This window comes from Agelaius tricolor, unplaced genomic scaffold (genome assembly GCF_023055355.1).
Source record: "Agelaius tricolor isolate 1412-34295 unplaced genomic scaffold, bAgeTri1.0.p SCAF_26, whole genome shotgun sequence".
Lineage (NCBI taxonomy): Eukaryota > Metazoa > Chordata > Aves > Passeriformes > Icteridae > Agelaius > Agelaius tricolor.
Genome location: NW_027269286.1, coordinates 2,440,532 through 2,454,019, shown reverse-complemented (window position 1 = coordinate 2,454,019; position 13,488 = coordinate 2,440,532). Strand labels below are relative to the sequence as shown.

Sequence of the window (13,488 nt, the reverse complement as noted above, 5' to 3'; positions counted from 1 at the left end):
TATAAACCAGTGACTTAAATTAAATATGATTTTTTCACTGTATCTTGCAAACACAAAAGAACAAGCTTATGCATAACCACCTGTATAATGGGAATTAAAATTCCTTATGCTTAATTGGTCTGTCTCTGGGTTTGTATAAAATAATCATTGCTTTTCTAGTATCACAGATTCTTCACACAGTGATTTGTAGTATAATGTAAAACATTCCAGTCCAAAGCCACACAAAAATGTAACAAAATGAAACTAAATAAAATAAAACAATCTTGGTTGAAGGTCTCCAGCACACCCATGAGAGAGAGAACACAGAAAATTCCCTCTAAAATAACTTAAATGTCTTTTCTTTTTCTAAAGGCAAAGTCCTTTCCTGTTTACTCATCAGCCACATTTCACCTATTGATCCTTCAGCTGGCCCATGTGGGCTGTGGAAAGCACAGCCTGGGATTGATGTGTGTGTGAGCCCCAAACCTGGGGAGACAGAATTGCTTTATTTTCAGTATGTGCTGTCTCTCCTTTCAGTACCTTCGTTTGAACTTGGTGGGATTTCAGTGTTTTGAGCAGCAGCAGCAGTTTTTGTTCCTTGGCATGAAGAGCTTAAGAGCTTCCCAAAGCCTTTTTCCCCTTAATCAGCCTAAATACTAATGAGGCCAAACTCTCCTTTCACTTTTGTCCTGTGCTCTTTCACCTCTGCCGGGCAGAGGGGTACAAAGGGCAGCTTCACAAAACCCATTTCACGAATGAGCCCTGCAGTGACATCCTCTCTGCCAAGTTACAGGGACTTGTGACAAACACAAAAGGCAATATTTCACTTCTGACATTTCAGAAAATTAGATTTTGAAATCCCTTTTTCAACAGCAGACTATGAAGTGTGGGTCTAATTGGAAAAGTTACTCTTAACAGCAGGATGGCTTCTCTTTAGTGTCAATACAAATTGGAATTGTAAATTAAAGCCATACTTTTTTTTCTTACCATAATCGAAGTAATGAAATGAAAAGGCTGTAGCTGCTTTTGCCACTAAAAATTCTTTAAAAGTTCTGCATTTAGTGCTTCTATGTGTATCTACTGAAAAAAATCATATATTCAGAGGAGGAAAACCAGAAAAATTCCCTGGCATTTTCTGCTTTTACTGATAAGTCTGCATTTCCTGGGGATTAAGCCTTAGTTTTTTCTCATGGTTTCTTCCTCCCTTCTCTCTCATTCTCTAAATTCTGTGATTTTCTGAATGTTGTGTTGAAAAAATAAAAATAAGGATTTTTGAAAATACACACAAAAGCAGCACTGCTTCTGCAAAATTCTTATCTTGCAAAAGTGATCTATGAGAGATTATTTTAGTTCAAGCAATAATTGTGTAACACCACTGTCATAACATTTCACCATATTGTAAAAATTCATCCTGTTTTCTTGGTAAACCATGTTTTCAAGGATCTCAGTGCTTTTGGCACCTTTAAGAAGCCATTGACCTGGCCAGGAGGAGAGGAGATACCTGAGCATGCAAGTGACTCACCCCAGGTGAAAGCACAGAGCTGCTGGAAATGAGGAATAAAATAATTTGTCCTAAATAATACAGAATATTTGGAGTACTGCCCTAGTACTCAAACATCCTGATACTGTGCCTAGAGGCTTGTTCTCAAATCCATCCTTTGTGGTTTACGTTTTTTTTCTTTCAATTTCATGATAAGCCCCAAAGCAACCCAAATTCTTCCCTGTTACCAACTGTAAATTATATAGAAAAATTAATGTATTTCAAATAATTTGGTCTTTCCCAACTTATCCATTCCTCTGGACTGTAATGAGCACAATTGTTTCTCTAGGGAATTCTTTTCTCCTCCTTTTCAAGGGAGTAAAAGGTAAGAATAAGTCTAAAGAAGCAAAAGGTATCTTGAGCATATCAGTGGAAAAAGCTAAAATTTCAAGTAGTTGAGAAGAGTGAAAACAAAGGTTACAAATCCAGCTCTGTGGATTTGGAGGCATACTGTGAAATCAAGTAAAGCCAGTCTCTTTAGGAAAATTTTAGAGAAGTAACATATAACTGACCCTCATTCCTAGGATTTCCTGACTTGCTGCATGGAGACAGTCTAAGGTTTCAGACAATTGCACAATTTTGCCAGAAAACGTTTTACAGGCACAGCAAAGGAGAAAAAAAATCCCATACCATATACAACCACAGCTATCCTTATGCCTACCTGCCACTGGCAGCCTGCCCTGCTCTGATCTAAAAATTAAATCTAAAACATCCACTTCACCCAGTAACTCAGAGGAACATGGGACACCAGAGAGGAGAAAGCATCTCCTCCCCCAGGCTGGGAGGAGACTCAGCTCCCACCTCCATCACACTCAGGCAAGTCTAGGTCAGCTCCACTGGCAGATGGGAAGCTGCCCTACTTTTTTGATCCCTCGGTTTTAATGTTCAAGGATGAAACACAAAGAGAAAGGAGGAAAGGGGACAGGATATTAGGGTCAGGAGAATTTTGTTTTCATTGTAAAAGAGAAGCTGCTCAGTGACAGCAGTTTCAGTGTCAGGAGCTGCAGCACCTCCCCATGTGGCAGGCCTGTCATCTGCTATCCTGATGGAGAGAGGAAAAGTCTGGATGACTTCTGTAGCAGCTCAGTGGGACAGTTGTTCAGGTAATGTATGCTGATCCCTTCTTTCTCAGAAATTTAGCCATGGAGCTCTGGCTCTTTGTGACACTCAGCTTTTTAGGCAGCTCTTTGGATGAACAGTGTGCCTCTTTTTCCTGGGAGACACAGACACCGTACCCAGCCTGGACACAGCAATCATAGGAGGAATGTTCCCTCATAAACCCAGTTTTACAGAAAAGCACCTCCAGCAAAATAATGCAAAAGAATTCAGCTCTGCTGCCCTCTCAGTGGCTTAGATGCAGAGGGGAATATGGATGCCTTCAAAAGGGGACTGACTGGATGTCCCCAAAGCCCTGCTGGTGGTACTTGGATCAGACACCCTGCCCAGATTATACAGTTGACTTTACATTGTACCCACAGGAAAAAAAGGTGAAGTTATAAAAAATGCAAACAAAAAGGACATTTTAATGCATTTAGTCAACACATCTTGGAAGACACAAGGATCTGCTCTTGCTAATATGTGACTACATGTCTTGCTACTTTGTGCTGGTTTTGGCTGGGTTAGAGTTAATTTTTTCAGAATAGCTGGTGTGGGGTTGTGTTTTGGCCTTGGCCTGAAAGCAGTGGTGATAACAGGGATGTTTTTGTTACTGCTGAGCACTGCTGACACAGAGCCAAGGCCTTTTCTGGTTCTCACCCACAGCAGGCTGTGGGTGCACCAGGAGCTCCAAGGGGACACAGCCAGGACAGCTGACACCAACCAACCAGAGGGACATTCCAGACCATACCATGACAGCTGGGGAAAGAAGGGAGGAAGCCAGGGACATTGGAATGATGGCCTTTGTGTTCCTACTGGTTTTTTTACTCTTACAATTCTCTCCCCATCCTGATGCAAGGGCAATGAGTGAGGAGTTGTCTGGTGCTTAGTTGGTTTTATGGGGTTAAAACACACATATATATTTTTATGACCTGGGATACTTTTCCAGACTGTTCACCCTTGATTTTTACCTGACCTCTGAATGAGGAAGATGAATTTTCAGTCCCACCAGGATGTAGTCTAAAAACACATCTGCACCTCTCTGGTTCAGCTTGTGGTCCCAGCAGGATCCTGCTGCTGCCACTGACAGCAGGGCAGTCTGCAGCCCTGAAAGCAAGGCTGGGGCTTTACCTCTGCTCTCCTCTCTTCGGGGTGGGGGACAGAGAGGTTTGGCAGCTGGTGCCATCCACATCTGGGCATCTCTCTTGGCTTTCCTTCTTCTCTCTGCACTGGTGTGTCTGTGGGGTCTGTCTCTGGATCAGTGTAGAAAAAGGGGCAGCTTTGAAAGAGACAGTGCTTGTGGAACTCTAAGACTCAGGTAGAAGCCCAGATCTGTGATCTAATTCCCTGGCTGTTTATGCTGTTCCTGGGCTTGGACAGCATCTAGCCCTGCACCTGGAGCCCACTGGCCTCTGTCAGCTAAATGGGGAAGCAGGTTTCTCCTCAAGGTTACACCCAGCTGCTTGGGGCTGCCAAGGCTGGCCCTTACCAAGCAGCTCATCCTTGAGCTGCAGTGTTCTGCCTTGCAGGCTTTTCTCATCCCTTGCTGCCAGCAGTGATGCCGTTTTCATCAATTCCCCTTTTTTTTCTGCAGCCCCCGCCCCCCCCCCCCCCCCCCCTTTGGTACTAGCTGTGCTTTGTTGATGAAAATGTGTCTTGAAGAGCTGTTTTTTGGCCTTGGTTCTTGGGAGAACCAAGATAGGATGGGTGCCTTTGGAATGTGTTTTGTCTTTCTGCCTAGAGAAAGGCCATGGAAAATTACTGGGAAAACTAGCCACTAATATAAAAAGCTACAAATATATGTGTGAAAAATTACAGAGAATACACAAAAGAAAAAGGCAAAAATCAGCATGGCCTTACCAGCAGCAGTTTCTTTATATCTGGGGCTGGCTCCTGTTTCACAGGCTTTTACACTTCTGCCTGAGCAAAGATAGACAAATAAATAAAGATGCAGTCATCAGAGATCATTAAGAATTACACACAATGTAATGGATTCCTAAATTTCCAAACAGCTCCCTTTTCTTTGATGACTTCTTGGAAGACACAAGGATGGAAGACACTTACTGAAGCTTCTTGGCTTCAGTAAGTACATTGCAGATGCACATTTAGGCAGCAAGCCCAGCTCCAGCGGCTCTGGAGAATGGTATTAACTTGTACATTATTCTACAAATATCTGCCATAAGTTTGCTGCATGCATTCTCCTCTGAGGGATCAAAAAGTGTTGACTCACAGTGGCAGCATTAATGCCTCTGACCTGGCTCACATATGGGATGTCAATACACTTTAGGACATGGAATCTTGCAGCCACAATCTGCACAACTCGCAGCATTTATATACTGCTGTTACTGCAGCCTGAAGCAGCAAGAATGAAGATTTGTAACATCATAGTTAGAAAAAAGGTAGTGTTTTTCCCTCTAGCCTATGGTTAGAGAAGTGTATTCCACACCTGTGATTATTCTCTATGTGATTAGCTGGAAATAGCAGCTTGTTTGGATAGGAGCATAAAGTACTCTGCAGAACATTCCTATCTTGGTTACACACCATAAAAGATCATTTGCCCCTTTAAAATATTAGGCGTGACAGCATCAAGCACAGCTTTCCCATCTGTAATTTCCCCCATCACCTCGCTCCCAGAGTCTCGCTGAGCCTGTTGGCAAAGCATCCCTTATCCCAGCGATGGATGATGGCATGGCTCCGGGAGGCTGGAGGGGAGCCTGCACACACGCACGGAGTCCTGGTGCCATCCAGTGGCAGCTGTGCTCTGCAATGGCCAGCCCTGCCTTCTGGGACACCAGGTGTCCACCTCCCAGACTGTACTTGGAGTAACAGAGAGTCAGCTCCCGATTACCACATCCTCAGGTGGCTCTCCACAGTGCAGGGTGCTCCTACACGGGCTGTGGATCTGAGCCATGTATGTGACAGTCACCTCAGCTAAGTGGGTTTTAAAAAGCAATTTGAGGTACTGAAAGGAGGGTTTCCATCCTTGTTCATTCCAAGTAGTGCTTAAACATTTGTATGTAAGAAAAAGAGAAAATAGAATAATACACCCCAGACAAGTCCCAGGGAACCCACTGGCAGTTCAGAATCAAGTGTTGTCTTTTGAGACACCTCTGGTGGGATTCACTTTGGAATACTGAGAATTGCCCCCCCTCTTGACATCACAACCTTTACTCACGTGTCTCCAAAACCACCTTGTCTGGATACAAGTCCAGGTTTTTATCCACCTTGCTTGATCTATCATTTTGCAAAGAAATGAACCAGCAAAAGCAGTGCTGCTCAAATCAAATTTTCAGGGTAAGTGTTTCCAAGGTCAGTGCTCTCGGTTGGCAGCACAGTTCAGGGCCAGTCATGAACACCTGGCTCTGCAGGTGCATCAGCCTCATGGCATTAGACTGTGCAAGGCCAGATGAAAAGGTTTGTGCTGACCACCACAGTTTGCTGCCAAGTTCAAGGCTTATCTCATTTGAGTCCTTTCTGGGGTGATTAGTGCACTCAGAAGTTTGACCCCACTGCACACCTTATGGAGTTTCTGATTTACTGCAGCACACTCTTCCCACTCCCTGAGAGTCAAGAGCTTATCTGGGAAAACAGATGCCTTGAAAATGTGGGGCCTCTATTCTCTGTTCCAGCTAAATTCCACTTATAACTAGAAGGGAGGGTAAAAGATTACTTTAAACCATCTTTAAGATGCCCCTATTTCACAGCAGGCAGAGGACTAACTTCACTTCTAATAGGAATTAAAGTGCCTTAAGGTATTGTGATAAAAGACCAGCTGTTTAGGAATGCTAAGACCTTTCTGGCAAAAAGGAATAGGCAGAGAGGGTCTTTGGCTTCTCTGTCATAACATGTATCTCTGAGGTTAAGAAAACAGAAAAAAAATACTTTCTGAGGATATTTATTTTACTGCTTATTCCTCTTTACAGTCTGCAGATAGCCCTTCTGAGGTGGGAGTTACAGTAGAAGTGAAGACTGTGTTAATTATATTTACCATGCTCTTAAAGAATAAATAACCCTATCTGTAACTGAGATATCTGAAAGTGCCCTCTCTAAGGAGTCAGACTAGCAGGATCCACTACATGGAGCAGTGCAGCACTGTATAAAAGCAAGATAATAGGTATAAGGCAGATACAGAAGAATGCAGCTATGCACTTAGGAAAACAGTCCCCATACAAATTTAGATAAAGCAGAAGGCATTCCTCCCTTTTCTGCAGCCTTGGGAGAGTTACTCTGACTCCCTCCCCATCTGCCTGCAAAGGTGGCCCACAAACACCATTTATGTTGCTGTGTGCATCCCTCTGCCCTCACCCACAGGGGTTACTCTTCACTTCTGCCACCTGACACAGAATTATCTACTGCTTTTCCACTGCAGAGTCCAGAGTGAAAACCATCTAGGACCTCAGAACACAGCCCTAGATGGTTAGAAAGAAGCAAACTCCTTAGTGATTAGAGAAAAGAAAAGAAAGCATTTCTCATACCTTGGAATCTGGACAGTCAGCCTGGCCTTGCCAAAGTTCAAGTTTATCTTTAGTTATGGAGACTCCTTAAATGGCAATAGAAGAAACATGGGGAGAAAAATCTATACAGAGGAATAATCTGCTCATACCCATAATGCTGAGCTGCATTTGAAATAACAGAAGACTAAGTGAATGGGATAAACTTGTGGAAGAGTTGTGACATAAGAAATTCCCTTGTGGTGTTTTTTGTTGGGGTTTTTTTGAGGTTTTTTTGGGGAAAAGGAATAATCAGCCATAAAAAAATTAGTGTTGAAAGCCAAGAAGAACAAAAGCAGAACTGTGGGGCTGGAGGAGTGTTTCTATCCCCTCACACCACTGTTTATTTGTTGTGGTGTGCAAGTGAGGATACCCAGGGTGCTCTAGACAAAGCTCTTTACCATTCCTGCATCAGTGAAATAAGAGGAGGGAGATTTTCCCAAAGTAGTTCTGAAGGGAAATATGTACATGTGGGTGTATACTTGGAGGTAAAGGAGATAAAATTAAGAATTTAAAGAAGCAGATAGAGATCTTCATTCATTGCAGTCATTAAAGAGACTGGATGAAGTCTTACTTTCCTCATGCTCCTTTACTTTTCAGTGACAGCGGTCAGAATTGGCCTAATTTCTGGTTTCTTTGAAAACCCTTTAGTGAGCAAATTTATTCTAGCAGCTGGAGTGCAAACCTTGTGACTAAAGAAAAGGCTGTGAGCAAAGAGATTTAGATAGTTCAGAGGGATTTCAGAGAAGTGTGCATATGTAGGTTTACGTGAGTGTGTGTGTGTGCCTGCCTGTATCTGTGCACAGATGTGCACACGTTTTGCACAAGTTTCCAGGGGTTATAGATTTTCTTTGGGCTGTGCAATAGCTGAAAAGAACAGAAGGTGGCATGTTTTCAACATTTTCATTCAGTAAGTGCAGTAAAGGAAATGAAAGGAGCTACATTAAAGGGAAAAGAATACAGGAGAAAGAAGAAAAGAGAAAGGCAAACCCAGAACACAACCAATTTGATAATTCTCTGCTGTTAATGATTGTATAGATACTGAAGGCTATTTCTGTTCCTTATTTTAGCAGTGTGATTCATTGGTGCCATAAGGGCTGATCTGACTAGAATTTGGAAAATACCTGGTCAGTTCACTACCGTAATATCTTTTTAAAAATTGCAAAATGCAGGTATGTCTTTTTTTCTGGGTTGTTCTTGTATTTGTTTGGGTTTTTGGCTTTTTTGTTTTTTTAGTGATAAAATTCATACAATATGACCAGTTAATCAAGTACCATATAAGGAAGATAAAAGTAGCCCTGACAAAAAGTTTCCCTTTAAAGTGCAGATACATAGGAGATAGTACCAAGAAAAAATGAGAATTAATTTACATTTGCCAAAAAGTTATGAAGCAAAAACTCCAAAGAAATGAATTATAAATTATAGAACTGTGTGTTCGCAGGTCATTAAATTAAGACCTTTCTGAATATTTAATCAGGCTTTGTGCAACTCTTACCACAAGCAGGTGCCTTTTAGTCTGCAGGGGCACCCTCTTGGCCTGCCTGCTTTTCTTTAAAGCACAGATTTCACTTTCTTTTCTGACCCACCACTCTATGAGAATCAAGAGGTTCCCCATGCCCCGGGAGGCAGCAGCAGGAAAAGCCCCCCGTGTTCAGCTGGTGTTGGGGACTCACCGCATAGGAAGCTCCTCTTCTTGAGCTCTCCTTGCCCTTCCTTCCACAACTAATAGCACAGCTCCTTTAAGGAGAACCACACTGCTCCAGGGGGGTGGTGAGGGCTGGTCTGAGCAGGACCAAAGTGACCCCTCCTGCCAGGAGCCACCAAGGAGCTGAGGCTCACATCCTGTGGGAATGAAGCTGCACTTTTGTTGCCCCTTTGAGAAATCTTGGACAGCGTCTGACAGCAGACAGCCCTTCTTTGTTCAGCAGCCAAGAGCCCTCCTTCCCTGGGCAGTTGATTTGCTTTTAACTTCATACCTTCACCAGATGAAAAAGACTCCCTTAGAATGTCTGGGGAGCAGGGAGACAGGTCTCAGGTGGCCCAGGGGCTGGCAGCATCCCCTGCCACGGGCTGCTGGAGACACATGCTCCCTGAGGGAGCCTGCTGCATTGAGCCTGCTGCATTCCCCCTCTTTGGGAGCCCTTCCAGGCCACTCTGCCAATGAGGGACCAAAAGCAGCTCACAGCAGTCACAGAAGGGGAGCCCAGAGCCCACAGCTCAGGAGAGGGGCACAAGGGGAAGCTGCTGCCAAGCCTTATAGGTTTCCTGCCCCACACTGCAGGTTCTTGGGATGCAGAAATTCTGGTGCTGCAGCATCTCGACATGAAATAAATAGAGGAAGCATGGACTTTGGAAAACTTCTCTGGTTTAACTTCTGTTTTTCCCAATATATTTACTTGCTGATCTCCAAACATGAGGTATTGTGAGGGAAGGGTTGTGCTTCTCCTTGGCCTCCCTGCAGCAGACCAGGACTTGGAAGCTCAAAAGCTGGGGGTATAGACTGCAGCTGCTGGTCCTAGCTACAACTGCTGGTCCCCATCAGGGAGACAGCCCAGAATGCCACCTGTTTTCCTATTTTGGACTCCAGGAGAGTGTATCAAATCAGTCTCCTTGACCCCAAGGCTTTGGGATGTGCATTCTCAGGTTTTGACTGTGGGTCTGGCTACTGTGATTCCTTCCAGGCAAATATACCCTGAATTCTGCTTCCCACCTTGTAACACTTCATCCTTGTGATCTTATCTGAGGAATTACATGCATATAAAATTTTTTTGTACTATATAATACAAAAACATAGACATTCTCATAAAATATCTAAAATTTATATATATCAGTATCTATTACATACTATATAAAATGCACAGATACTACTCTATGTACATGCATGTTTAAAACACATGATAAAATCTATATAAAATTTATATATTAATAAAAACATATTGTGTGTCTGTGTGTGTTTGTGTGCTCATGTGCTCATGCAATCATGCTCTGTAAACAAACATTTTGCTAGAGAATAGAACTCCCCAGCACTTAAGAAAATTGGGGAAATGCATATTACCACAGCTGACAGTCCCAGATGTGAACTACAGGCAATGCCAAAATGCTGCAAGAATTTTTTTGAATTGTTGGCCTCAAATTTACCATTCAGAATGATGTTATGGATAACAAATGCATTTCCTGAGGAAACTGAAGTTTCCTGGGGGTGAAATATTTCCCTGGCACCTTCATTTTCAGAACCAAATTGGAAAGGAAAATCCAAGCAGCAGTGTACCAAGTCAAATAGCTCGGACAGAAGCTGTTATGGGTGGTTCTGTTCTGAGGGTAGGGTCGCAGGGTAGAGAAAGCACCACAGCTGAGGAAAGAGTAATAAATGAGTGCCCCAGCTGTGGCAGGAGGTGTGTGAACAAACATTTTCAGTCTAATGTCTGATAACAGAATGTGAACTTCTCAGAAAATGTGGCTAAATACCCAACTAGTTCAAGAAAAAACCCTCTGCTAGAGAAAGCAGGTATTGAACTGCTCACATGTAGTCTGGCTATATACAAACAAGAAGTGGGTTCTGCCTCTGATACTCACCTTTTTCAAGGTGCCAGCCAGGTTAATAACAATTTAGTAACAAAAGAGCTTCAGGCATGCACCTCTCTGGGTTGCTTCCTGCAGCTGGGTTAGGTCTCAGTGCACAGCGTGCTGTGCTGACAATCACTGCTGACAAACCAAACTTTTTCCATGACCAAGACCCTTAATCAGCAGTAAGAACTGCACTTCTCTGTCACACTTGTGTTCAGAAAATCCTAGGTGACCATGACCAACATGATACTGTTGATAAAGGGGCTTTTCTTGGACCTTGTTACTAAAGTTCACCTGAGTTAGGATCTGAGAGGAGTTCAGGTGAAGTCAACACGCTCTGCTCAGCCTTTTGCTAGTGACATCCTGGAAGATGTGACATACACATCTCCTGTGCAGCATGGCAATGTTGTGTTTGACATTACAATCTGTGATGGAAAAAGTCTCCTTGCAAAGGTGCAAAGGAGCCCCCAGAGTCCCTGTGCTGTACTGCACACTCTGATCCATTAGGGTTGCCTGGGTTATTAAGGGCATCATGTGGCATGTCTGCTAAATCCTGGGCAGATGAAAGTTGCTGAGTGTGTGATGCATGGGCAGGTGCTGATGTCCATAAAGCCATCACAAGTCTCTCCAGCTCTTTGAGGGTGGATGCAAATCTTTCCTCCTACTGGGAGTGTTTCAAAATCCTGACAACAGGAGACCAAGAATCCCATCTCCAGAACACTGTGGAAGGCACACCACTGATGAGGTGGTCTGTGTCATGAGATGTGGGCATTGGATGACACCTATGAAGCCAACTTCCTGATACAGCAACATAATTTTGTCCCCAAAGACAGAGGCTTTTTTTATTCTGAACAATTAGCCAGATCATACTCCTGCCTTGGTTTCACAGGCTTGACAATACTGGGGATCAGTCCCTGCAAGGGCACAGTGCAGCTTGCTGCACTGAAATCCAGGTGTCTTGCTAAGAAATGGAAGCAGAGCCCAGTCACATTCCCATGAGCTATTACTTTTAAAGAATTAGGTATTTATGTTTCTTTCTTGTCATGATAATTCTGGTGCCATTAGAAACATTAGAAAAAAATACATCAGTGAAAGAGACACTTGAGAGCCCAAGAAATATTATTTTAACCTTGTGGTACAAACAGCAGAGAATAAATGGAGCATGTTTATAAGGCAAATAAAATCACCAACAGTATCTTTTACCTTGGCCCCCAGGTTCCTCACTCCAGATGCTTTACCTCCTTCTGCCCAGATCATATGCCTTCACAGGATAAGCACCAGGAAAAGGCTTTTGGATCCTGCTACCATTTCAAGCAGTCCTCAGCAGGAGGTTTAGGCAGATGTCAGGTGCAGGTGAATCAGCTCTTAGAGGCCTAGGGAGCTGAAAAATGAAAACTTTCATTCCTCTTTTACTCCAAGAAAAACAAAATCAGTAAGGCACATTATGGTATTTGTACTTTAAATTACCAATTCCAAGTCTGGGGCTGGTGATCTTTGTACAGCTGTTAGGGTTTAGAGTGGCTCTTCTGGGTCAGTTTGTCTGCCTCTGGCAGTGCTCTGGAGTGGAGTTGTAGGGAGCAGAAAGGAAAGAGAAGATGAATAGCTTGATCCTTCTCCTGAATCCTACTGGCTTTTCCTAGTCCAGGCTTTCTGAACCAGCTGTTGATACAAAACAGCTGATTGCAATTGACTTTTCTTCCATGAATTTCCTTTTTGCTTTTTTTGGTATGGTATGCATGTCATCCTTCAGTAATGAGTTTTGCAAGTTTAATTTTAGGTTGTATAGTTAGGTATTGACTACTTTCATTCTTGTAGCCAGCAAATTTTTATTGTGTGGAACGTCTCTAAAATATTACAAGAAACAGTGAATCATTGCTTTCTACTCACAGTCTCTCTAACATTCAGGATTTAATGTACCCCCATCATACTCTCCCTTGGGTAATTCTCTCCAAGGCTGAAGAGTAGGAGAGAGTTTTATCTATTTAATATCTCCTCATAGTGAGGGAGATTCCTTACCTTTTATCATCCTGTTTGTCATTTGCTGTGTCATTTAGTTCCATTGTATGCTTTTTTTTTTTTTTTTTAATGGGGGAGGGAATGAAAGTAGGACAAAAGTGGAAAGTAGTCCATTATCAAAGAGGAGGTACAACACACACTTACCCAGACTGCCTCCTCTTGCCTTCCAGGCTGAATAAGAAGTTTTGCTGCAGAAGTGGTCAAAAACACGCTCAAGATGACAATTGTTACGCATGATCTTCTGGTTGCACTGGTTTAACCTGAGCACTTTTACTTGGACAACTACAGATTTATGCTCTACATGTGAACTTACACTCAGGAAAACTTGTATCACAAAACTTCAGGTAACAGGGGGTAAGAGGAATCCAGCACATTGGATTGGCCAGGAAATGAAACAAGATGTATCATTTAAGAATCTTCCAGTTGTCTGCTCCAGTTACAGTGGAAGTCAGGGGTTACTTACCAAAGCAAAGTGGTACAAGATGAATTCTGAATGAATTACCTCTTGAGGTAAATAATAAACCCCCCAAACTCAAACAGGCAACCTCGAGAGTAATTTACTGAATGGCTTTCAAAGCTAAAGCACTGCATGGGATGAGCTGAATTCCTTCAGGGAAGAGCTGAGTCATTCTTCCAAAAGACAGTGAGGATACACTAAAAAACCCCAACTCACAGAGATGCTGAAATGGGACTATGCTTGGGCATGGAAATGAAAGTCATCCAGGACCTGCTGAGACATGCTCAAACACCTCAGGAGTACCAAAATTCTTCCACTAAGTGCCAAAATGAGTGTGATCATGGATG

The 13,488-nt window shown here is 43.0% G+C and overlaps 1 protein-coding gene across 4 annotated transcripts in view; it reads right to left on the bottom strand.

Moving 5' to 3' along the window:
- LOC139600286 (complement C4-A-like) overlaps positions 1 to 8,927 on the bottom strand; it is a 53,009-nt gene extending 44,082 nt beyond the window's left edge. Inside the window, exons 1-2 of one of the 4 annotated variants that reach the window (XM_071448363.1) lie at positions 8,778 to 8,927; positions 4,475 to 4,534 (exon numbers count right to left, since the gene is read on the bottom strand). The gene's annotated coding sequence lies outside the window, so the exon portion shown is untranslated. Of the gene's footprint in view, positions 1 to 4,474; positions 4,535 to 7,089; positions 7,107 to 8,777 lie in introns of those variants that run through there. The other 3 variants (XM_071448364.1, XM_071448365.1, XM_071448366.1) reach the window with 3 other exon arrangements.
- Between the last annotated feature and the right edge of the window lie 4,561 nt (positions 8,928 to 13,488).